Source organism: Lissotriton vulgaris, chromosome 10 (genome assembly GCF_964263255.1).
Source record: "Lissotriton vulgaris chromosome 10, aLisVul1.2, whole genome shotgun sequence".
In the NCBI taxonomy this organism is placed as follows: domain Eukaryota; kingdom Metazoa; phylum Chordata; class Amphibia; order Caudata; family Salamandridae; genus Lissotriton; species Lissotriton vulgaris.
In genome coordinates, this window is record NC_141698.1 from 562,406,936 (window position 1) to 562,434,600 (window position 27,665).

Here is a 27,665-nt window from a genome sequence, read left to right on the forward strand (position 1 = left end):
GGTTGTTGTTGCCTTGGTCGACCACTCAGCATTCCCATGCCAAAGGGAGGGACTGCATGCCCTAAAGATGTCTGACTGATTTGTTTGCGAAAACAACATGCCTGGCTAGCAAAGTAAAGTGGTTTACCATTTAAAATTAGCTTTTTTATCGCAATTATTAATGTTTGTGGAGAACATAATGTACAAAATCTTGACGTGTTATAGTTAAACAAAAAAATAAACCAGACCCAGAAAAATCTTCCAGGTAGATGTGTATGAATTAAAAGTACATATATGTGTGTTTTAGGTTAGAAATTCACTTTTACTTGTGAAAGCTGGGTGGTTCACAGGGTACTGTATTTTTTATATTCTTTAGTGAAAATACGTTAAATATAATAATCATACTCAAATTTAAGACACACAAAGTAGACATAAAATGTTGTACAGCAGTAGCCTTTGAACATCAGGTTATGAACATTTTTTTCTGTGGTGGTTGTGACATTTAATACATTATGGTCAGTGTGTCAAGTCTCTCCCAATAGTCTTATTAACGAACTGAATATAAGTGTGTTTAATGTATAAAGTGTATCTGATTCTGCTGGCCCATATAGCTAGCTGCAGTTATATAGGGCCTCTTTTAAAAGGATATCATACTTCTTAGGATTGAACTTTTTGGCCCTATCACCTCCTTCATCAGCAATAGACAGAAGTAAATGAGCATTAAAAGTTGGGGAGGCCTGCTACAGGCTTAGGTAACAAAGATAAAGTTAAAACTATTAATAAAACACACACTACAGGGGAGGAGCTACGCTACGATGCAAGATGGCCGCATAAGCTCCCCCGGCTCCGCCGACCTCCACCGGCAGCTCGTATATCCTGCCCTTTATCCTTCCAGTACGCCGGACTCCCACATGTATGAAGTGCTCTTGACTCCTGTGGTGCAAACCCGGACCCTCCAACTTACCGGGTGACAAAGTTACGTCGAATTTACTTCTCGGCCTATTCCAGAGCTTCCACCGGGACCTCGATTTCTGACCCATCCGGGTTGGATGTGATCAACATCGGCTGTGGGACCAGGGTTGCTTCCGGTCTCCCGAACTCGGTTCAAACCTTCTTATTCCAGTTGGCAACTGAGTAATCGGCTTCATCCAAGGACACGGCACAGTGACGCATGTGATATCGGTGACCACGGTCGGGGGTCCTATGCCCGGTGACCCCCTGGGGAGCCCGGGTTGTCGGGCTGGCCCCCGCGCGTGGCGAAATACCGACCCTGCCTGTTGTGTGAGCGCTCGTTATTGTCATAAGCCCCGTGTGTGCCTGGTTCCTGGACGGTGTTTCAGGGATCCGAATCCTGCCTCGTCTCATGCTGGAGGAGATGAGGGATACTGACGGTACACCAACACTGAGGTCCGTAATGGCCGCCATTGGGGCGCTCCGCTCTCACTTTGCCGTCCTGTGCCAACGGATGTCTGTAAAGCTGGATAACGCGCACTTGGAACCGGAAGCGGATAATCCGACAAGCTGTCAGCATGCCTTGGACCCCGTGGATTATTCTCCGCACCATTTAGAGACCCCCGGACGGAAGCCGGTTTTAGCCTATTTTGATGACTCTGGTCTTATGGAGGATGCACCTGTGATCGTCGTTGGCTTTCCCTGCTCCATTCCTGTTCGACGGAACATTGTTGCTAAAGGTTTTTACTGCCAAGGACAGTTCTTCAGTGACTTTCGGAGAGGTTTGCCTTCCTTCTTCATCCTCAATTGTCGAATTTTCAGATGCCGCCATTTTGTCTCCTCTCCTCGATCCGTTGCCATTGTTTTGAACTGTCTTGGACGCTTCGCCTTCCTCGCGATTGTTGTGGCTTGGACGACATGGGCTTTCGTGAAGAACCGAACTGGTCAAGGTTGACTTTGACATTCAGGGTTAGCTTTTCTATCTGTTTTATGCCGGATATGCACCGTGTATGCTATCGGGAGACGGGAGGTTTTTATTGGAGTTCTCCCCATGTACGTGTTCAATACTTGCTTTAATAGTCGACATGGAATTTGGGGAGGCTGCTGCTGGTGGGGTGTAATGAGGACCGGGAGTGTGTCTATTTCTCTCCTCCTCCGCTTTCTTTCCTTTCTTTAGGGCAGTTCTGGGGCGACAGGCACGCTGTTAGTGGGTTTGGCCGTAGCCATTACAGGGGTGCAGGGTGGTGGGTGTTGGGGGGGGGGGTTTATTATTTTAGTTTGTTTTGTTCTATGGTCTCTTTCTCTTTCTATTCTCTTTCTCTCAGGTGGGGCTTTCCTTCCTCTTCAGTAGGTTGGATGTCTCTCTCTATCTCACTTTTTTCTCTATCTGGCGTCTATACTTGCCTATGCCTTACTTCTCTGGAGGGTGGGTTTTTCGGGATGATGCTCTAGCTGAATCGCTCGCTATTATACTGATTTTGGCTCCTTGTTTGCCTTAGCGGGCGTAGTATGTTTAAGGCAGTAATGTTCATCACTTGGTTCTGATTACATTGCGGGGTGCGTCCCCCCATCTCTTCTTATTTCTATTCTATGGTGTGACGCCATCGATAGTGCAGCCACTACTGCTTCTTCATAACCAAAAAAATGAAACCTTTGATATCCTTTGCTTAATAGCACATGCAATCATAAGCTATGCTTGTCTCGTTGATATTACGCGGTTGTATACATTTGCATGCCACCTGAATCTATATCCTGAGTTTGCGGACGGCCCCCGTGGTTGTAGGCCTGCACTTGTAATGCTTTGATAATTCAATAAAGGTTTTCAAAAAAAAAAAAAAACACGCACTACAATGATGCAGTGGTAAGTAATCTATTGGATGCAATAGAACTATTGGTAAGTTTGTGATGTGATAGAGGTTCATATTTCAACAAACGTTGCTATTACTGAACACATAGTTTTTGTATCTACTGCTGAATACTTCATTTGTGTTTGAAAATGTATTATGACTTTTATTGTTATTTATATTGAAGGAGATTTACCACCTGTGCAATGCACCATCTGCACTATGTTCTGTATCAGGGTCCGCTTTAGCTTTGGTGGTGCCTGGTGCAACAATCCTTTTTGGCACCCCCCTCACCTTCTCCTCGGTTTCCTTCACTACCATATGGCAAAAGTACTCCTCTCTCCATAACACCTCTCTACCATGAATTTAATTTGTATTCAAAGCACCGGTAAAGGCTGACTATCCACATAAAATACATATTTGTATTTTGCACCAGGCATATTAACTAAGCATGGGCGAATTTTGCGGATCTCGCGTTCGCGGATTTTGCGGATTTGCGAACTCGCAATCCGCAAAATCCGCGAATTCTCGCGAATTTGCGGATTTTTTTTTATGTTCGCACGGGTTTCTGCAAGTTCGCGAGGGTTTTGTACAATTTCGCAAATTGCGAAATTGTACAAAACGCGTGCGAACTTGCAGCAACCCGTGCGAACACAATAATATGAAGAGAAAGAAGCTCCTGGTCACAGGAACAGCACGGGGATTGCGCTCATGAAAGTCAAGGATGCGAAGGCCTCTACCCAGCATCACAGCTGATTTTCCACAGTAGATTTGGGAAGAGGCACACCTGTCCCGCCTCGAAGACGCTCATGATTGTTTTTGGGCTAATGAATGAGTCACTGATTTTGAGCATCAACTAGTTCGAGCGACCATGTGCGTGTTACTATGCAATCGCCCCGAAGGGCGCAGGGGTCCCTTGAGTGAGCTGTCCATCATAGTGGGTGAATGGCGGGAAGACGGTGCAAACCGCGAGTGTGTGGGCTGGGCCAAACGGGCAGGGCTACCATGTGAGTTCACACATGCTTTTAGTGTGTATAAAAGGTCAGAGAAAGATCAGTTCAGCAGATGAAGAGAAATAAGCTCCTGGTCACAGAAACAGCACGGGTATTGCGCTCGTGAAAGTCACGGATGCAAAAGCCTTTATCCAGCATCACAGCTGATTTTCCACGGTAGATTGTGAAGAAGTCACAGGAAGGGCATGGTAAATATTTTAGGATGGCGCCGGCAAGCTGCCAGCACCATCCTAAAATAGTTACTAAATTAGCTTCAACAGGAAGCTCTAATAGATAAAATCGAGCACCTGCTTTATTTTATCTATTAGAGCTTCCTGTTGAAGCTAACTTAGTAACTATTTTAGGATGGCGCTGGCAGCTTGCCGGCGCCATCCTAAAATAGTTACAACAGGCCTTCAACTTTTGCCCCCGGAAAAATCCGCCGCTCGCGGATTTGCGAATTCTCGGTAAATTCGCGGGAGTTCGCGGATCGCGAATTTACCGAAAATTCGCAAAATCCGCGAGCGGAACGGATTTTCCGCTCATACTTAATATTAACCCTCCGTGCTACTTGAATGGCGAGTCAAAACTGCCACTAGACAAACCTCTGATTTCTCTATCTAGCAGGAACATTAATCACAAAAGTTATCTAGACATTTTTATTGCTACCTGAAAGCTGGACACACATGGTGATCTGCAGAAGCTGCTTTTAAAATGTAGTTATTTCTAAACAAAGCACCACCCGTGAGGTCAGCACCCCCACTAGGTCAGCGGTGAGTGTGGCCAGACCGGTCGCAATGCCCTAAAGCCGGCCCTGATCTGGATGTCCACAACCATATGTCAGCTGAATATACATAAAGTTGTATGTTAGAATGTGTTCTTGTCTCTGTGTATGAAAAGTGTTATGTTGTTTGGGACTAACCAAGGAGGGTGTAGCTTTAAAGTCATTCTACAATATCATCTATAAGTAAAAAAATTAGGAAGTTCCTCCATAACAGGAGCGCAAACAAAATGAGACATTTCCTATATTTCTGGATTATTGTATTCATATAGATGCTAAAAACTATGGTCGAGAGTTTCAAAGCCTTTGCATTGCCATTGAGCTACAAGGCACAGGAATGGCTTCAGTGAGATCTACTAAACCTCTCAAATCCACCTTGCATGGCTCTGCATGGCTTAGTAAATCCAGAGTAACGCAAGGCAGTGCAAGTAGCTGCCTTGCATTGCTCTCCGTTGGTTAGGAATTCCATGGGTGGAGTGTGGGTGTTCTCAGGCATCCACCCAAGGATTTTGGCACATTCCCAGATTTACTAAGACTAGTAAACCTTGAAATGCTTCAAAATGCTATGCATTACCAACAGAGGGGTAACAAGGAGAAATATTTTATTTACTCTAATTATTTCTGCTGCATTCTGCAGCACACACAGAAAGAGTGAAATGCATCTGAAACTGTACAAAAACAATCCTGCCTGTAATGTATGCACCGTTGTGCAAGGGTGCCCGCTTTTGCGCAAGGCTGCCCCATTCACTATGCATGTTGAACACCTAAGTGCAACTTAGATGAACAAACATTTCACTTTGTTCATGGAAATTTCAAATCCTGGTTCACAGAATCCCAATTGTTGGAATTTTGTAGATTCAACATGCATTAGCGATGGTAAACAACCTTTACAACAAAACTTTTACAACGCACTACCATTACGACGCAACCATTACAACACAAACCATTACAACGCATTGCGCTGGGGGGCGCTCTAGGATAGGGAATAGATTTAATTTACTATCCAACACCTTCCATACTATCCACGGGGACTGCAGTTGGAATAGTAAATTAAACTATTCACTATCCAGCACCCCAAAGCGCTCTGCGTTGTAATGGTATGCGTTGTAAAAATTGCGTTGTAACAGCATGCGTGGTAGAAGCATGCGTTGTAACGTCATACATCCATTAGCGATTGTTGGAATTCTTTTTTTGCACATTCAGCGTCTCACATTCTTGAGTGTGTGCATCAGTAAAAGTAGGTAAACACTTTCAAACAAGCGAGTTGCAGGGTATTCATCAATAAAGTACAGAAAATGTTTCAGCCCGGCGAAGCACATAAATTACATTGTAGACAGGTACCCTAAATCAGCATTATCAATTCAGTTGATTTTCAGTTTTCCCAGTTATGCTGCACCAATTTATTGCCTATAGGCACCCTAAACACAGAAATGAACCATATATGCAGGGCACCTTCATGCACAGAAAACACAGTTTGGGGCCAGACTTTTCAGGGATATGTTCCTGTGTAGCGTAAATGATTATATTTTGAAAAAGAAATGCTAAAACTCTGGATAGCATCATGTTCAAAGCATTCAACTGGCCAGACAGTCAGAGCAAGGGAGAAACTCTAGGATGTGTAAATACAGGTGTGATATGCTTGCATATAACCTATATGTGATACTGTGGCCAGTTGTTTTCTAATTTCCCAAATGCACTTGACCAAGTTTATAGGCCATTGGAACTTCCAATCCCCAGAAAACCTATATGTGTTTGGTACCCTCACACTCAAGGGAATGCGAAGAACACAAATAGAGGTCAAGCCTTGGCATGGATGTGTTCCTGTGTGGGGGAAACTGAGGGACATTGTCTGTTTTTGGAAAATAAGACAAATATCATCTGCAATGTGCTGTACAAGCCTGCCACTAAATGCAAGTAAGGTCTGGCTTGCACCAATAGATTCTTTATATCATGCAAATTTAGAACATATACAGTTTGTGATATGTTACATACAGTCCAGAGTTTGATATCTATCGAACAAACCATACACCATGTACAATGATTGTGTTATTGATGCTAATATGGCATAATTGATTGTGCACACCAATATAGGCAAAAAAGAACTACGGTCGTTGGGAGCGGATGTGTCCCGTACTTGTGATCACGAGTACCTTCGGCAAAAAATATCAGTGTCCCATATGATCCAAGTATGGAATTCAGAAGATCATCCTTACCCGTACTTGGATAGGCTGCCGAATCAGAAATTAAGAAGAGAGGTTTTAAGACTGAGAATGGGTGTAAACCCCTGTTATGTAAATACCAGGGTTAAAAACCTCATGATTAATAGTAATGGTAATTGCACATGTACATTAGGCTCCACCTGTGACATTACTCATGTTTTATTAGACTGCAGGAGGACCCTTGATATACGTAAGGAGATTTTAGGCCCGTTATTCAAAAATTACAGGATTACGAATAGGAAGCAGGCTGCAGAGCTCCTGGTAGGGATGGGAGACCTGGATATAGCCTGCGCCTTGGGGAAATACATGATTCGAGTTAGGGAGCTCCTCCAGAATACAGAGTTATAGGCATATGTTATCGAGACTGTACTCTAATGTATGTATTATGTTTGGAAGGTCTAGTCAGATATGTTTTCTCATGTGTTTTTAACATCTCAGGAGGATACTGTTAGAAATAATGTTGCCAGGGTTATCCTCCGGGAAATGACTGAATTGCAATTTTATAAATTTTAACTTGTGTTTTTATAAAGTTTATAAATGTATAGTGTATACTTTTATGGTTGTAATAACTCAAATAAAGTTTTAATGACTGACTGACTGACTGACTGATTGTGCAGGCTAAATTTTTTAGGAATGGCCACATATATCTAGTATTGCTGGGCTCAAGGCACACAGTCCAACTGTAACTTAGTTAGCATTTTGAGAATTATATTTGCCTATTTGAGAAAAGCATTAAAACATTGAATGAAACTGTTAATAAATCAAAATATCTCCACCGTTTTTTGGTAATATATCTCCAAGCTCCAATGAGATACTGAGAAATATTGTTTGTATGAGTGCACAAACAAACTAAAGAGGTACTTGTGTTTAAACAAATTTTGGTTAAAAAAAGTTCCAACCAATGAAGTCCAGATACTAAATACTAGTTTTAACTAGTCAGTTGGTCTAGATATAACTTTTAAACAGCAAAACTCATTTTCAGAATTTATTAGATGTTGACATTTTCAGATTGGATTGTCAAATAATGACAGGATTTGTAGATGTATTGGTGGTCTAATACTTATGATTTATGCAGGCACATGACTAAAGCAATTTTGTGGAGTGATCTTAAAGAGGATTACATTAGTTTTGGGAGGCCAACTAACAATCTCTAAAAACACTGGTTACCCTAAGTTGTGATAATCAAAAGGATCAATTGAACATAGGCAGCTCTTACTAAAAGAAAAGATTGGAGACCTCCTGTTCTAACCCAAACAGAATGATGATTAGACAATGCCATCATTGTTACATCATATGCATCATTCATATATTAAGAATAGTCATGGAAATATCTACCCTTGCAATTATAATTGGTCATACAACACTCCTATAGGACCTCTGAACCCCCCTAAAGGTCACAAGAGGCAGGTCTCCACGGCGCCCTACACCCCTGCCCTACCCTCCATCCTAAAACCCCACAGTTCATATTTCTTTTCCATCACCTTCCCTCCACTCTCCAGAACAGTGGCTAAGAACTTCAAATAAAAATTGATCAAACAACACCCTCAATTACCTATCACCAATATCTACTACAATGCATCTAAAGGCCCAAAGAAAACAGATCTCATCTTTTACATTGCAAGTTCAGAGAAATGAAAAAAACCATTATAACAAAACTCCTTCACATTACCGAAACCACCAACACCCCATACAGACACAAGCTATCAATCTCCAACTCACACGTGTTTAAAGGCAATGCTACCAAAACCATCTTCAGAAACTGAAATATAATAATACAAGCCAATTACGACAACCTACACACTTTCAAATCCATATTTCCTACACTGAAAAAGCCCTCCCTCTCAAATCACCCTGCCGTCACCACAACTGATAACGAACATGATATAATTAATATCCCGCAGGGCCACACCACTACACATCACTCCCATAATACAATTTACTCACTTACCAACACCCTAACAAGCCGAGCCCAAACACCCAGCTTAGCTCCGTACATCACCATCTATCCCACTCCCCAAACCAACAAACCCTTTGACAACCACCCCCACATAAACCACTACACCCTCCCCTTTCCGAATGTTGGCTTAGTTGCTCGTGCTCCCAAATACGCCAGGGGCACTATCCAAAAGGGGCCCACACTATTCACCGACCAATCAAAAAAAAAAAATAATGAACTTTGTGACAGTTCAAATTACTCCCCCACCAACATTTCGAAGCCCAATGCCACTGGCAAACACTCTCTGACTCTAGAGCCCTTCCCTGCACAGTTGAAAGCAAAACACCTGAACTCCCCCCAAATCAAATGCTCTTGTCCAAGCTAAATGAGCAACTAACTCACACAGAAGAGCAAGTAGACAAAGTAATCCAGGGCCTCAACAATATCTTAACGTACCTAAACATTTATCCGAAACTTACCCACCACCCTCACCTCTCCCTTCATGCAGCAACAGACTACTCCGAGAACAAACCAAAACACAACCACAAAGCTGGACTACAAACTCTCTCACCAACAGAGCTCAGAGGCCTAAAATAATAATCTCCACTATGTTTCCAAGGGAGGCAGAGGAGCTAGCCAAATCTTATAATCTGGAACCTCTAAGAATCATCCCCCTCCTCTAACATTCAGGTTATCACAGGCCTCAGAAGAAACCCAACACCAAAAAGAATGACCTTTCCATAAGCACACAGAACCTAAGCACTGCATGTGTGCTTCTTAACTGTATATCTGCAACCAAGCATGCAACAGAACTAGCAGAAGGTACCCTGAACCATGACATTGATATAAAATTCATCACAGAAACATGGCTAAGCAAATGCTCATACCAGATATGGACACACTAGTCCCACTGGGACACTCGATCATTACAAAAAACAAGAAGGACTTCCATGGTGGAGACATTGCCATTATACACAAAAACAATATCAACAAGTAGGAAACAGACACCCTAATGTATAGTACATTTAAAAATCTCACCACCACCATAAAGATGGCAAACAATACAATACTGAACTGTCACCTACTCTACCACGCACCAGGCAACCTACTCTATTTTGGTGAACACCTAGCAGATTTGATAACACACAGCTTACTCACGGATGCAAAAAAAGCTCCATCCTAGGGGACGTCAACCTTGACTGAAAGGTTAAAAAATAATGCTCAAATCCAATCATTAAACAACCTCCTACTCAATAACAACCTCTCACAGCAATGCAAAGGTCAAACCCACAGCAAAGGCTCAACCCTGGATGCTATCATAGCTAAGGAAGAAAAACTTCAACAGCATCCTTCCTGTTGACTGGTCAGACCACCACATCATTCTGTTCCACATCAACATTGCACCTCACCACCATCGCGCTAGAAAAAAGACCCTTCCAATGGACACGAAACAAAGACTAATTCCCCTAGTTGACCTCAAAGAAAGAATGGGATCACTACTCCTCCCTCATCAGACAGCCTCTCAACTACTGAACTCACCACCTATTACAACTCAACGATGTCCTCCATACTGGATCAATTAGCCCCTCTAAAACTGAAAAGGATAAGACACACACCCTCAAGATCCTGGTTTATTAAAGATCTCAATCTTAGCGTGTCAAAAAAGACTCTGGCGAACTCACCTATCCACAGCCACCTGGTATAGCTCAGGATGGAACTCAGAAAATACAAAATAATACAACACAAAAACCCCCCACCTTTTTCTGCAATGCTCTAGTTATAGCCAAAAACTGTCCCAACGAGCTTTTCAATATCATAAAACAACAAATCTCCAAGCCACCCCTAAAAGACCCTCAGACCGCCAAAGAATGGTGTGACTCCTTTTCCAGTTTTTTCAATGATAAAATCAAGAAAATAGAGCTCTCCTTTGAAGATCACAACCACCCTCCCATCAGAAACCCTCCTCCCAGCAAGGCAGATCAGAACTCTCCTTCTCACTCAACCTCTACTCTGTCAACATGCACCCCACAGGAAATCAAAAGATGTATTTGTAACCAAGAGCCTCATAAAACTCCTAAAAACTGGAAGGTATTCAACCCAATCTCAGGGAAGGACATTTCTACTCTGTTGGCTAGGTCCAAACCCTTCTCCTACCTTGCGGACTCCCTCCCAGCATCCCTGGCAAACAAACTCAACCATGCGCTAACACCCCTTGGGACGAAGATCATAAACAGCAACCTGATGACTGGAGTGATGCCAAACTATCAGTAACTTGATCAAGTCACAACACTGCACAAAAAACCCAGAGCAGACCTGAATGACCCAAACAACTGCAGACCTGTCTCCAATCTCCCCTTTCTAGCCAAAACCCTAGAAAATGTGTTTCTCTCAACTAAACCAACACATCGAAAATTGCAATCTCCTAGACCCTCATCAATTGGGATTCAGAAAGGGTTTCATCATGGAAACAGCTATTCTGGACATAGTGGATGTCCTACACATATCCCTGTACACTGGCCGATACTGTCTGCTCAGACACCTAGATCTATTCCCCTACATTCAACACGGGCAACCACCAGCTTCTCTTGGACTCCCTCCAAAAGAGGATCAGCACGAAAGGGATGGTCGCAAGCTGGTTCATATCCTTTCTACAAAACTGCTCTCAACAAATAAAAATAAGCAGTCGAAATTCTGGCACTATGACTGTCACATGGGGTGTCCCACAAGGCTCTGTCCTCTCACCTGACTGTTGGATATCTAAATGTAGCCTTGCACCTTCATTCTCAACCAAGCTAACACTCCCTTACATCTATATGCAAATGACACTCAGCTTTACTTGGAAATCTCCTCACTAGATGACGCACACTGACTAAATGCCACCCTCAAATAAGTACTGCACTGGACATCTAGCAACCACCTAAAACTCAACCAAGATAGGACAGAAATTCTGCTTTTATCAAACTCAAAGCAATCCTCTCAAATGCAAGAATGGCTAAACTCCATAGATGCTTGCAATATTACCCTAACCAATTCCGCCAAATCGCTATGGATAGCATTAGACCCTAAACTGACCATGAAAGATCATATACAGAACAGTGCAAAGAGTGCCTTCGACACCTTGAAACTTCTGAACAAAATCAAGCCCTACCTTCTGCCGAACGAATTCATATCTGCCACACAAGTGTTGGTGCTGTCAAGATTAGACTATGGGAACGCCACCCTCCCAGGCACTGCGAAATCCTACCTCACCCCCTTAGAATCATGCTCGACGCCGCAGTCAAAATGGTCACATGAATCGAAAAATATGACCACATCTCCCCTGCCCTGAAAGAACGGAAATGGCTCCCAATCCAAGCTCGCTGCAGCTTCAGAACATCCTGTCTCACTCACATAGCCATTTACACTGGTAAACCAGCTTACCTCGCCTCAAAACAAAAAATGGCTGGTCAGCAAAGAAATCTAAGAAGCTGCAATAACCTACTCCTTACCCCACTTAAAGCTCACAAACAAAAATCTATGGCTTGCTGCTTCTCGGGCAATGCCCCCAAAATTTAGAACTCCATTCCATTGAATATAAGGACAAACCCCTCCTTCTTGAGCCTCAAGGGACCACTAAGGGACCTCCTCCTCAAACAACATCTCAACTAGCAGGATGCCAAGCAACAGTCAAAACATGAACTCAATGTGACTACTCTTCCACTGTCGTATTTCTATCTTATCCCAAATGTATGATTATACGCGTTATTAGTAATGTTGATGCACTGATGTAAAGTGCTCTGAAACCCACAGGTCTTGCCAAAACTATTTAAATCTCTTAAATAAATAAATCCATTTACTCTAGAACGTATAAATGCTTGCAAGGATGACTATTTTGAGAATATTGAAGAGAACCAAACTCTTTAAAGTTGATGAATTTATTATTCGCATGTGCATCCAAGAATCACTTGAGAAGCTCTACATGAAGCTGAGGGAAGACAGGAAATGAGAATGAAAATTGTCGGTTTTGATTTGGAGTGAGAGATGGACCAGAATTAAGAAGTCTCCTTGAGCCTGTCAAAGTGATATGATATTAGGATTGTTTTTCTTCAGCGGAGGATATAAATGTTCATGACTCAAATGTACGACTGCATAATCAACTAGCGAGGGTATGTGTAAACATACGATTTACAAAATACAACACTAGCATAGATTAGACATGATGGACTATCATAAGGTGACTATAATAACCAATGTGGTATAGTTTATTGTATTTACCGCCTGGACCCTCCTTCAGCACGGTTGCTCCCCCACGCTCCAGCCTGGTATCGTTTAACCTCCTAGCGCTGCATTGTCTCACATAACCTTCATTGTACAGCGCTACACGATCGCCTCATAGCGCTGCACTGCTGAGATTAACTTAACTTAATTATTCAATTAATTGTGCTGCTCTGTGTTTCTGACTCATTTTATCAGCGCCGCACTGTCGCTCTTATTTAATTGTTAACGCGACATCGCTGAGGCAGTTACTTTGCATCTAAACTTTATTCAGCTGCCACTGCGTGTAAGGCTCTCGCCTTTGACCCTCCATTTTGCGTTGCTGTTGTTGTTGTTGCCGCCCCTCCTCCCGCCACCGCCTCCCAGCTGCTGACCCTCCCACCCACGATTAGAACCCTTCCTCGCTCCCTAGACCTCTGTGACCGCCTGGACCCTCCTTCAGCACGGTTGCTCCCCCACGCTCCAGCCTGGTATCGTTTAACCTCCTAGCGCTGCATTGTCTCACATAACCTTCATTGTACAGCGCTACACGATCGCCTCATAGCGCTGCACTGCTGAGATTAACTTAACTTAATTATTCAATTAATTGTGCTGCTCTGTGTTTCTGACTCATTTTATCAGCGCCGCACTGTCGCTCTTATTTAATTGTTAACGCAACATCGCTGAGGCAGTTACTTTGCATCTAAACTTTATTCAGCTGCCACTGCGTGTAAGGCTCTCGCCTTTGACCCTCCATTTTGCGTTGCTGTTGTTGTTGTTGCCGCCCCTCCTCCCGCCACCGACTCCCAGCTGCTGACCCTCCCACGCTCCGCCCCCTCCACCATCCATTTATGGCCAATGGTCCCACGCGCAGCGTCCACGCGCTTCGGACACGCCGAAGGTGCGCCAAAGGTAAGCCCGTCTACGCCCGTCCGCGCCTGGACCGCGCCCAGCGCCAGACCCCCTGCCCCTCGCGCTGCCCAGCCCCCCCGCGTTACTTAGGATGCCGCCACGCTCCTAGCCCTTAACCCCGGTCGCGCCCCCAACTGCGTCCAAGCCGCTCCTGGACGCACCCATGGACCGTTCTCCTGCCTCTCCTGCAAATTTAGCGGCACCGACAACATCTCAGCTACGACCACAACAAAGATTCCCGACCCCAACCACCTAGAATGCATCCTTCTCAACACCCGCTCAGTCCACAGGCACGCCATTGACCTTTGGAACCTACTAGACACCATCTCTCCGGACGTCGCCTTCCTAACGGAAACATGGATGAACGCTTCCTCCGCCCTGGACATCGCCATCGCTATCCCTGACGACTATAAGATCACACGCAAGGACCGCACCGACCATACAGGAGGTGGAATCGCTATCGTCCATAAGAAATCTATCCGCATCTCAACCAGCTCTGACGCCAACCTCGCTAACTCCGAACACCTTCACTTCCAGATCCACATCGACCCCAAGACCACACTCAGAGGCACCCTCCTCTACAGACCACCAGGACCCCGCGCAAAATTCAGTGAAGACATCACGGACTTCATCACCCCACACGCGCTCCCCTCCAAAGACTACATCCTTCTGGGAGACCTCAACTTCCACCTTGAAAAGATCAACGACCGCAACACCGCCGCCCTCTTGGACAACCTAGCCAACCTCGAACTTAAACAACTGGTCACTTCCCCCACCCACATCGCAGGTCACACACTCGACCCCATCTTCACCTCCAGCAATCATGTCTCCTTCAGCCACACTACGGATCTCCTCTGGACTGACCACAGCTGCGTTCACTTCACCTACAACAAGCCGAAACCCATCATCCACCTCCAACCAACTCTACAAAGAAACTGGAACAAAATCACCACGGAGCAGATCTCCACATCGCTCCTTCAAACCTCCCCAGCCCCCTTTTCTAACGCCAACGAAGCCGCCTCCAACCTCACCCTTTGGTTATCCAACACCGCCGACTCCTTAGCACCACTGAAAAAACGTCAACACAAACTTGACATCAAGAAGGCCTCATGGTTCAACGATGACCTCAAGAAGTCCAAGAAACTGTGCCGCTCCCTTGAAAAGGCCTGGAAAAAAGACCCATCCACCAGCAACAAGGACGCCTTCAAAAGCGCCATCCGTACTCACCACCAACTGATCCGAAAAGCCAAGAAAACAGCATTCAAGGATCGACTTGACAACAACACCCACAACAGCAAGGAACTTTTCAACATCGTCAAGGAATTTTCCAACCCCTCGGCCAACTCCAACGACGTCACCCCTTCTCAAACCCTCGGCGACTCCCTAGCTTCTTTTTTCCACAACAAGATTGCTGACATCCACAACAGCTTTGACATCCAACCCGGAAGCCAACCCACCCTACCATCAGCTGACCATCTTCCCCCCGTTAACACCCTTAACGCCTGGAACCCAATCTCCACTGAGGACACCATCCGCCTGATGAACTCCATCCACTCTGGATCCCCCACAGACCCATGCCCTCACCACATCTTCAACAAAGCAGACTCCGTCATAGCTCCGCACCTCCGAGACGTCATCAACTGCTCCTTCAACTCCGCTACCTTCCCAGAAGACTGGAAACACGCTGAACTCACCGCCCTTCTGAAAAAACCAACAGCAGACCCCACCGAACTCAAAAACTACCGCCCCATCTCGCTCCTTCCATTCCCGGCCAAAGTCATCGAGAAAGCTGTCAACAACCAGCTCGCCGCTTTCCTCGAAGCCAACAAATCCCTCGACTCCTCACAGTCCGGCTTCCGAGCAAAACACAGCACTGAGACCGCCCTCATCGCAGCAACAGACGACATTCGAACTCTACTGGACAATGGAGACACAGTCGCCCTCATCCTCCTCGACCTCTCTGCAGCCTTCGACACAGTCTGCCACAGCACCCTTTTACAACGCCTCAGAAACATCGGAATCCAAGGAAAGGCAATGGAATGGATCACCTCCTTCCTCTCCGGAAGAACACAGAGAGTCCGCCTCCCACCATTCAAATCCGAGGCCTCTGAAATCATCTGCGGCGTACCACAAGGATCCTCACTCAGTCCCACCCTCTTCAACGTATACATGAGCCCCCTCGCGGCCATCGCACGCCAACACAACCTCAACATCATCTCTTATGCGGATGACACTCAACTGATCCTTTCTCTCACCAATGACCCCAGCACCGCCAAGACTAACCTACACGAAGGAATGAAAGAAGTCGCCGAATGGATGAAACAAAGCCGTCTGAAACTGAACTCAGACAAAACAGAAGTCCTCATATTAGGTAAATCCCCCTCTGCATGGGACGACTCCTGGTGGCCGGAAGCCCTCGGAAATGCACCCATCCCGACAGACCACGCACGGAACCTTGGCGTCATCCTGGATTCTTCACTCTCAATGAACAGACAAGTCAGCGCCGTATCCTCTTCCTGCTTTAACATTCTTCGCATGCTGAGAAAAACATTTCGCTGGATCCCCACCGAAACAAGGAAAACAGTCACCCACGCTCTAGTCACGAGCCGACTGGACTACGGAAACACCCTATACGCAGGTACCACCGCTAAACTCCAGAAGAAACTACAACGAATCCAAAACGCCTCAGCCAGGCTCATATTAGACATCCCACGCTACGAACACATCTCTGGTCACCTTAAAGACCTCCACTGGCTACCCGTCAATAAGAGGATTACTTTCCGACTGCTTACCCACGCACACAAATCACTATACGACATCGGACCAGACTGCCTCAACTCTCGACTGTCCTTCTACACCCCCTCCCGCCAACTGCGCTCTTCCAGCCAAGCCTTCGCCACTGTACCTCGCATCAACAAGACCACCATGGGAGGCAGATCCTTCTCATATCTGGCTGCCAAAACATGGAACTCACTCCCCGCTTACCTTCGACTCACCCAGAATCACCTAGCGTTCAGAAAGCAGCTTAAAACGTGGATTTTTGACAAATAATCCTCCCCCCCTTCCTAAGCGCCTTGAAACCCTCTGGGTATGTAGTGCGCTATATAAATTTTATGACTTGACTTGACTATGTTTATTTGTAAAGCACACAATATGAAAAATAAAGGTTAATATTATACCCCTACTATATTGCATCCTTTTTATTGCATGACAATTATATAGCATTACTTCATTGTGGTACCACTATATAGTATGATAAATATAGGTACGTATAATAAATACATACCATAGTTAATAGAGTTAGGTGGAGTACGTAAAATTGTGACAATATATTCACCATGAAGTTGTAGTCGTAGGAGATGTACTGGATGCAATATACTTTTAGGTATATATAATCAACATCAGGTTAGTGGAATGTGATCTCATGTGATATGATGGAGGATGGTATTTTTAAAATAATATCTACCCCTGAACATAGAAAATTGTTGTTAGGAGATGCTGTAGAATGCTGTCAAATCCATGTGAGTTTGGAAACATATACGTATCAGGTGCCAATGTCAGCATTTAAAGGGTCTGCTTTGTAGCAAAACTCTGTGTTTAAAACTAAAGTCCATAACATAATTTCTTAAAGATTTATAGTTCACACTCTATACTTACTTTAATATATTGGAAGTCAATGCTGTGGATGCAGTATTTTGTAGCTTCATATTTCAACATACAATCCCACCTATAGATACAGTGGGCCTCATTTATGAGAAATGACGCATCGCTGCGTGAAAGCAGCGATGCGTCACTTCTCAGTGCGCACTCCTTGCAACATTCCTGATGCGTCATATTTAATGTATGACGCATCATGTCGCAAGGAGTTACAGATACGTCAGTATTTCTGACGTATCTGTAAGCGCAAAAGTGACACATTGCTGGAGTGTGTCACTAAAGTGACGCAACTCCAGCAATGCGTTCTTTCACATGGGGGGCAAGCCCCATGTGAAAGGGCCTGCGTCAGTCTTACGCCTCTTGTGAGGAAGGCGCAAGATTTTGACGCAACGGCGTCCTGAAAGTGAAGCAATGAAATCTCATAGATTTCACTGCGTCACTTCTACGACCCTTCCTTGCGTCAATACGCCCCCCTTGCATACATTATACCTGGCGCAGGTATAATGTGGCGCAGGGGTTTACAAAGTGACGCATCTACGTAGATGCGTCACTTTGTAAATATGGCACAATAAGGTGCATTTTTTACGCCACTGGTGCGTCACCAAAAGTGACCCACCGGCGGCGTAAAATTGACGCACTGCCTCATAAATGAGGCCCAGGGAAAGGGCGGCAGGCCGATCTCCTCAGTGTAATCTCAAACCAATGCCTACACCCTTAACTTTTTGCCTATTTAACCGCTGGCAGCCTAATCCAAAAACTCTCTAGTTCCTTCTGATTTCATTGAGCCCTGCTATTCGAGTGTATAAGCATTCTGGATCATGGAGCCAGGAATGTACAACACCCTTTATGCAGACAGCTGATACACAGCACTAAAACGTCATCTGTCAATATCTGGGCACTGCTTAGGTAGGTCACTCTAACTCTGGTCAGTGGCATAACAATATCCCCGCAGCCACCACGGTGGTGCGTGGGGGCCCGAACTCGTGGGGCCCCCTTCTGAACTGTGAGTGGGCGGGCCTGAGAGCCCCTGGCTGGGTCCAGAGCATGGGGCCCCCTCCATGCACTTTGCAGGGGGGTCCGCAAGTTTCTTTACGCTACTGACTCTGGTGGCACCATCAATGTTCTCTATAGCAGCATCATGTAATGGTCATCAGCAACGAGAGCATGGCTCAATTTTTTGATTTTTTGTTTAATGTTGCAAGATGACGTTACAGTTTTTTTTGCTCTGGAAATACTTAGAATTTCACCACTAGATGCTTTGCTGACACATTTACGATAAGCAAATTCACGTTTGGGTCAATTAGTACGTAAATGAGGGTTATCTATGTAGTTCAATTCTCCTAGAAGCATCATCTGATATATTTTGAAGAACAAGAACACACTGATGAGGCAACCACGGTGTTCTCAGGAAATGATTCGATAATATGAGCTTTAAATTGCAAGACTTGCTGGGAAGAGTGAGACACTTTCCATGTAACTGGTGCAACTAGTGAGAAATAGGTATTTCCTGGAACTCCTTATCTGTTCAGAAATCATAGGGGAACTCTTACTCAGCAGTGCAGGGAAACTAGATGTGCTTTTGAAGAAGAGAGCTGGGAATATAATCAGGTTCAAATGTTGTAAGATATTTATGCACCATTGCACTTTACTAGTCTAACATCGTTTTCGGCTTTATACTCTGTGAGTAAGTGCCAGTGGCCCCCTTCACAAAGCGTTCAAGTGCTACTTAGATGCGCACACTTTTCACTTTGGTCATGGAAATTCGAAATTCCAGCTCACAAAGTATAAATGCTGGAATTGTGTACTTTCAACATACATTTGTGGTACTTGGTATTTGGCCAGTATGACACACATTTAGATTGTCCCCACTCCTGTGTGGGAGCATCAGTAAAAGCAGATGAACACCCACACACAAGTGAGTTTGTGGATACAAATTAACAAATTGCAGAAAGTTTCTGACCCTGGAATTGTACTCAAATACGAGGCCTGGTTTGGTTTATTTTCAAAAGGCTAAACACTTTCACATCTTTGAGTCTAATGTATATGTTACACCCTTCAGTCCTTTGATTTGGTGCACCACCTTCCTTTATTACTCAAAATGGTGTGTTGTAACCAGTCCTGACTGCGTTTTTGCTGATGCTTACACAACAACATGCAATAGGTTTATTTTAATCTAACTAGTATTGCATTTGCTTTTTTTGCTATTACATTATATGGGCATGCTATAAGTATACACGCATGGGCACCAATTCACCAAAAAAGCCTGGGGTAGCAAAAGTGGCATCACATGCCACTTGACCCATACTTTGACTCACACATGCACATGCTTACACAAACACATTCACACACTGTCTCCCACATGAATACACTCTCACCTGTAACCACGCGTACAACATACATTTAAAAACATTTTAACTTTCCTTAGCTGCCAGATAGTGTCATATTCCAGCTAATTGTACTCCAATTTGTATCACACTTATAGTGAATAATATTATTATCCAGGGAATCCAGGAAAGTGGAGCCCAACTGTCATCCATTAGGACAAGCTGCCCCTGTGTTCCAGGCACTGATGTTGCCACCACTGAGGCCAGGGGTCGCAGAAGCAGTTCCAGGGGTCACAAGGAGCAAACCAGGGTTCACAGCTGTGACCCCTAATTGATGTTCATTATACACCTGTACCCATGATTTCACTTGAATACTCTTCAGAGTAACAACATTTTACTTATCTATTTGGTACTTTTGCTTCTGATTCCTATGGCTCATGTGGATGAAGTATCATCCATTTCGCCTAGGCCCATCTTTTAAGTACCACAAGATCTATTCATAATCTTTCTGTACCATCTGTAGTGGTGACAAGCTTCTCCAATTTTGTTTCAAAAGCAACATTTGGATCATAGCAGTTTTAAACCATTTTACAATGTGTACATTTATACTGGTGGCAATGCAATACAGGATTAAAGATACTTCAGCTGTAAAATTGTACCAGAGAGAAGATACTTCTATTACACGAGTTTATTAGCTATAACAAAATAGTCACTTCTAGATTACATTTTCTCAATACTTTGTTTTTAGTTACTTCTTCAAAGCAGTTTTAATTCAGGGCACAACAAGACAGCAGCATCCTTTTAGTCCTGTATATGTTTTTTTTTTTCAAAAAAGGAAGGTCAGATTACCTTTATGCACTATATTTTGACCTCTGTTTAATAATTTACCATCTTCAATTTACCCAGCTTACACAACACACAGGATGCACAACACACAGCTTACACAACACACAGGTGCAGGCTTGGGAGCCGACTTCAGCCACAGGGCCTTCTGGTTTCTCCAACTGCTCCCAAAATTGAAAAAGGTGTGGATGCCCAGAGTGAACACCTACTCTAAAATAATGGCTGTCTCCCGCCATGGCCGGGGAGCTATCAGGAGCCAAAAGTGACTTTGAGCTCTACCCTCGGCATTAAAAAAGGTGTGCTTGCCCCAGGTGGGCACCCATAATAAATATTGGTCGCCCCCCACCGGAATCCAGTATAGGTGCGGGGAAGGGGTCTGGTGCTCCTAACTGAACATAAAGTGTAGGTGCCCCGGGTGAAACCAGGACACTCAAAAAATGTGTTAAAAAATGTAATATAAAGATACAAAATATATTTTTTTAAATAAAGTTTTATACAGAGCAAACTAGACCCAAAGATATCAAGTATCAGAGCACTTTACAAAGCACCAGTTTCATAACAGAGGGACACATTCAGTCTCGTAACAGAGGGACACATTCATTTTTGTTAGGCATGGGGAGATTAAGTGATTTGCCCAGAATCACAATATTTTGAGCTTTGTTGCCAAGACTCGAATCTGGTTCCGCAAGTTTGAGGTCGACGGCTCTAGCCGTAATGCTACATCCTCTTATATATATATACTAGCTTACCCGTCGCGGGTTGCTGCGATCTCCGAAGAAATGAAATTTAAGGATTCTTGTTATGACAACATTCAATTTACCTTGTGTTATTTTTATTGAAAGTTATTTATTTTAATATGGAAAACATTTGAAAGTGTTGTTTTAATTCTGTTTATTTATTCAAGTGCTTGTGGATACTCTGTATTTTTAGTTTTTCCGACTGATGCGTACACAAATAAATCAGAAGGTTTTCCGACGCGTGAGCTGGCCACATACAGTTGTCCTTGTGAGAAGCACGGATTCTCCAAATCTAGTCCACACACTTGCAGCGATTGTCCTTGTGCTTTGTTGATGATCATCATTGATGTCATTTGAGATGTCATCAGTGATGTCACTGACCATGTCATGAATGATGTAATATGTGACATCATCAGCAGTGGATTGCGGGTGCGCGAAATATAGTTAGTACAACTAACTATATAGGAGCAATTTCAATGTTTTTTTAAATGCTAATTCCTGACTATATAAGGCCTGAAACCGATGGTTTTTTCAGTGAATTTCAAAGGTTTTTTAAATGCTAACTCCTAACTATATATGACCTGAAACCTATGTTTTTTTAAGTGAATTTGCAAGGTTTTTTAAATGCTAATTCTATCAGCGGATAACTTTTAAATATGTTAATATCCTTCTGGGACCACTTTTTAAATGCTAATTCCTAACTATGTCAGGCGTGAAACCTATAGTTTTTTTCAATAAATTTCAAAGGTTTTCTAAATGCTAATTCTATTAGCGGATAACGTTTAAATATGTAAATATCCTTCTGGGACCACCTGAGCAGCCCTAGGGGGTCAGGGTGTTTCTACCCTGCCCCCTTTTTGCATTCTACACGTTTGTTTTTCTGCTTCTTTTGTGCCTCGGTCTACCTAGCACAAGATGAATGCTAACACTTCCTGGTTAGAAGTGTTGACAGCCAATGAGCATGCTGCTTTCCTGTGAAAGGCCTGCTGATTGGCTGCCACTGTCTGTCAACACTCCAAACCAGGAAGTGTTGGCAGCCATCTTGTGACTCGGTAGAACCAAGGCACAAGAAAGCAGTGAAACAAAGGTGCAAAACACACAAAGGGGGCAGGGTAGAAGCACCCTGACCCCCTAGGCCTGCACAGGGGGTCCCACAAAGACCCCCCAGGCCCCCCCCCAAATTTTTTGGGGGACAAATTTGTTTTTTTGGGGGGAAAATTGCGGGGTGCGCGCACCGTGAGCCGACCCCGCGATTTTTCAAAAAAAAAAATTGGGGGGGGGGGGCCTGGGGGGTCCTTGTGGGACTTCCTGAGCAGGACGAGGGGGTCAGGGTACTTCTACCCTGCCCCCTTTTTGAGTTCTAAACGTAGATGGCTGCCAACAATTTCTGTTTTGGAGTGTTGACAGACAATGGCAGCCAATCAGCATGCAGCTTGTGCACGCTAAGGTCCGCGCACGTGCAAGGACAGTGCAAGGACGGTGCGCGCACGGGCGTGCACCGTGTCCCGCCCATAGATATATCATTTGAAAAAAGTCGATTTTCTCAACAATTACTAGAGGGATTTTCACCAACTATACAAAAGGCACTTCTGCATACCAGGCTGTACCATTTTGCCTAGTTTGCAGTAATTCCATTCAGCCGTTCGTGCTGTAGCTGTGTCTAAAGGTCCTATGGAAAATTGCTTTGGGCTACATTTCACATTCAATTTTCTCTCCTCAGATCAGATCAGATCAGGGACTATCTTGCTTCAATCTCGGCAGAAGGTGACCCAATTGCTGGTGGGTCATTGACAGAGAAACCTATAGCCCCCCTAATTCAACCTAAAATTCATACAAAATTCAGTTTCAAAAAGACATTGGCGCTGCTCTCCACTCAAGCAATGCCACTGTGAAAGGTCTTCAGTCTCCTTTACTACCAGACCAAGCATCAGTACTGACACCTGCACCAGGGAAGAGAATACAGCCAACTCACCCAAACCTGCGGAAACAGCAAATAACAGCACAAGTTCATACGCAAGCTTCCGCCCAATCCACTGAGATATCTACAACATCCTCATCATTATCTTCATCTACTCCTATAACTACATCTTTTACCGTGGAATACATCAATGAAGTTCCTCATAATAAAACAATACAGAGTAATACTCACAATAATTCATCAGTTGATTCCCCTACAACTAGTCCCTCAGACAGCCCCACGGCGCAGCACAAGGTGCAGAATGAGCTGTTCACAGGAGACTCTCTATCCCTGGAGAAATCCAACCATATTCTTCCTCACCAATAGGTCCTGTAGCACCTCACAAATCTCTGCAAGCAGAAGCTCAACGTTGAATAACTGTAGCCAACTCAATAACTGAATCAACAACAATTATAACATCAGGAGCACTCCAGACTGAGCAAGCACTGCCGACTTCAACAGGAGTAGGCCATACATTGGCAAAGGGAAAGGAACACCAGACCAACCAGAGAAAGCTGACCTGACTAGACTCATCCAGCTTAGACGAAAAGCCGACTAAACACCACTCCCTACAGACAGCCGAAGGATTCGCCATTGGACCTCAGGATCTAAACTCACTTAGTGGCGTCATGGCTTAAGTAGCTAAGAGCGAACTCAGCCCCATTAGCCAAGTCAGCCCTATGACGACTAACCCGCCAGCTAATCTAAAATCTCCAAAGCAGTACGAAGGAAGAGGCGTCATATCCTATTTAGAAACACAAGAATGGGAGGACATGCTGGCAGCATATTCCCCAGACCAACAGGCACGACCTCTCATGGAAGAGCTGAAGCACCTGCACCCGTCTTTAGCGGACAATCAGTCCTTGTGGGGCAAGAAAGAAGTGCGGAGAGACTCTGGCCTCCCTCCCAAAAACCATGCAACAGTGGAGGTACTACAATATCAATCAGACAAGATGGGTATACAGGTCTCTTTACTAAACACTCTAGCAGTATCTACAGCAGGGATGAACAAAAAACTGGGGGTCCTCAATGCACTAATAAGAAGGGCACAAACAGAGACATACCTTCATTGCGGGTGCAGCCAAATTGTGGACAAGCTGGCAACCCTTCCGACTATGCTTCCCACCGTGCTCAACGAGATGAAAAACAAATCAAGTTGCTCCATCAGTGCTAGTTGTTCCACTGACGGCTCCACTGCACCCCGACAGCTGACAGCAATTCAAAGTAGATCTGTAAAGGCACTAAAACCGATACACAACAAAGAGTCGGTATCATTGGCACCGGCGATCCATTTAAGACAGCTTTAGTCACTCCAACTGAGACAAAAACCAACGCCAAACAATGCCACCATTAGAAAAGAAAGGGTTGCAATCATAAACTACTCCTTCTCAACCAAGCAGCCACCTTTTCAATCTTCAACAAACAATGCTCTAATTCAATGACAGCATTAAAAGAGGGGGACAAGCAAATTAACGATCTGGCTCAAATTAACAACAGTCAAGACACAGTAGCACCCTCCTATTCCCACAACCTTGGAGGGCCTCCAGCGGGAACAGGGGATAGGATTTTAAAGCAAGCTGAGGTAGCCCCAGTGTCTAAAAGGGACAAAGCGGCCTCCAGCTCAGCTCTCGAACCTCTGCTACAAACCACCAGCTCCAACTCAAACTGGCCCGCTGGGCTCGCTGATCATCAAAAAGCTGCGACCCGGCGTGGCCAAGATGGCGGAGTAGGGAGACGCTTCCATCCGGAGCTCCCGACCCCGTCCTGCTCCTGGGCCCTTAAATTCGCCTGTTCTCCCCCCTCACGGCGCTTGATAGCGCGAGGGAAGTGGCGGACATAACGGAGCCGTGACCAGGCTCGTGACCGGTCCGGAATTGAACCAGCCGACAGCGGATTTGGTGCGGAGCGGCCCGGCTCCGGGATCAGAGGCGGCAGTTGCGTGGAACGGAGGCGCGGCCTGGGGCAAGGCAGACCTGGGTCGCAGTGAGAACAGGCAGCTACATCCCGTAGCATGGCGGGAGGCAGCCTGAGGTCCGCGGCAGAGGCCGGGAGTGGTGCGCAGGTCGCCGAAAGATAGGCCGAGTGACCACGCCCCCCGGAGCGGGTAGCGTTCTACTCGAGGCCGAGGCTGCGGCCTACACTGCGGAGGCCCCAACGGAGCGCCGGCGAGGAGACCCCGGGGACTATCGGCGGGACCGGGGGCAGCTACGGCCGGTCCCGAGGCCTGTGTTGCTCGAGAGACTGAAGCGGATGTACATTCCCGGGTGTGGCGCTTGATTGCCCCGGTCTACAGGGCCAGAGAAACGGCCTGGAATTGGGCGGAGGCCAAGGCAGCGAAGGAGCTCGGAGCGGCGCAGAGCCCGGTCCTGACACTAGGGCAGGTGAGGAGGACGCCGGCGGGACCCGAGAGTGCTCCGGGGGCCCCTGCACTATCTGGCAAGCCAGTAGGGAAGTTGGGAGGCCACCAACGGTGAGTCTGTGGTGGCGGTCTTCAGCGGCCAGGACCAGGGGGTGAAGACCTGCCAGAGGGACCCGTGAACAGCGGCTGGCTCTCCCTTGTCCAGATCTGAAGTGCTGGAGTGGGGTGAGGAGAGGGCCCGCACTGCGGAGGACACTACTCGAGGACATAACGCCCCGCAAGTGAGACACCCAGTTGGGGGCATAGCGGAGGACACTGTGTTGCAGTTGGCGCCTAAAACCCTCCTGGGGACACTGTCTGTGGGATCGTGTGTGGCTCCCCCCCGGAATGTTGATGGGGGGGGCGGGCGTGTTGCCGGAGACGGTGCAGCGTGCAGGCAACGAGCTGGGGCATAAGCCTTTGTCGGTAGCCTCGAGGTGAAGCTTCAGTGCACCCCAACGCCGGCTGGACCACGTGGTCGCGGTTGTGGCGGTCCTCGGTGGGCCACATCAGGAAGTGGGACTCCTCGGCTGCCCCATAGTGCGCCTCTGGAAATTGCGGTCTCGGGGACCCTAAGCGGCCAGCCACGTGGCCGGTGACTGTGGGCGCCTCAGCGAAGCGGACGGACTGCGGTGCAGGGGTCCCTGACACTACCTGAAAGGTGGACGCTGGCGTGGGCCTTCTGGGGTGCGCACCCGGACAGTGAACAAGCGAACCTCGCAACCCCATCAAGCGGAGCCACGGGTGGTCACGGATTGGAGGCCTGGTTGGCGGCGGAGGCGGTGGGTGACGGTGCTGCCTGACAGAGGACATGGCGAACCAGAATGGTAGCAAGAGAAACGAGCGCGCGCTCCCGGAACTGCTTGGTAGGTCCCAGAACAGAGGGGACAGAAATCAGCCGTCACCGAACGCAGCGAGTGGCTCGCAATCGGCAGGAGGTGGTGAACCACCGGTCACCAGGTCCTTTCTGGAATCGCTCTTCGGCACATTGCGTGATGACTTTCAAACGTTAAAGCAGGAAGTTGCCGGGGAAGTCCGTGAAATCCGGAGAGAGGTGGATGGCCTGGGCGAGAGAGTGGCCACGACAGAATGCTCTACGAAAAGGCAGGATGAGGAAATCGCACAGCTACAGCAAGAAGTGCTGCGCTTGAGGGACCAACAGATGGACCTCCAGTCCCACAATGAGGATTTGGAAAACCGCTCCCGGCAGAATAACATAAGGGTCCAGGGAATTCCATCAGCGGAAGAAGGTTCGGATGTAGTGGGGTACCTGCAGGAACTCTTTAGAAATATACTGGGCGAGACAGCTGAGTTCCCGATAAGGATTGATAGGGCTCATAGAGTGGGACCCCGGAGACATGCTAATGCCCCCCCCCAGACATTTTGGCCTTTCTTCCTGACTTCCCACTGAAAGAACGAATCATGGCGGAGGCCCGGAAAACGTCCTCTCTGGCCTTCCGAGGGCACCCGGTGGCCTTGTACCAGGATCTGTCTATGATCACACTACAAAAACGGAAAGCGTTTAAGATAGCGGCAGACTTCCTAAAGCAGCACGAAACGCCTTATTCGTGGGGTCACCCTTTCTGCCTCACTTTCAAGTGGAAAGGTGAGGTACATCAGCTGCGGTGCCTGCAGGACACATGTGAGGTGTTGGGGATCACCGCGGAGGAGGAGGAGTCCGCTACGCCGCGTAGACGGCGCACCTCAGAAGACGGATGGCGCAGGGTTTCGAGACGTAGAACATCAGCGGCGCCTCAGCGACCCAGCTCGCCTACCATCAGGGCCGACATGGCGAGCGCCATCCAAGCGGCCGCTGGAGACGCTACATTGGCTGATGGTGTTGCGCTGACAGCGTGAGATTGCTCCGGGGGGAGAACGACATAGCATTGCAATGATTGCAGG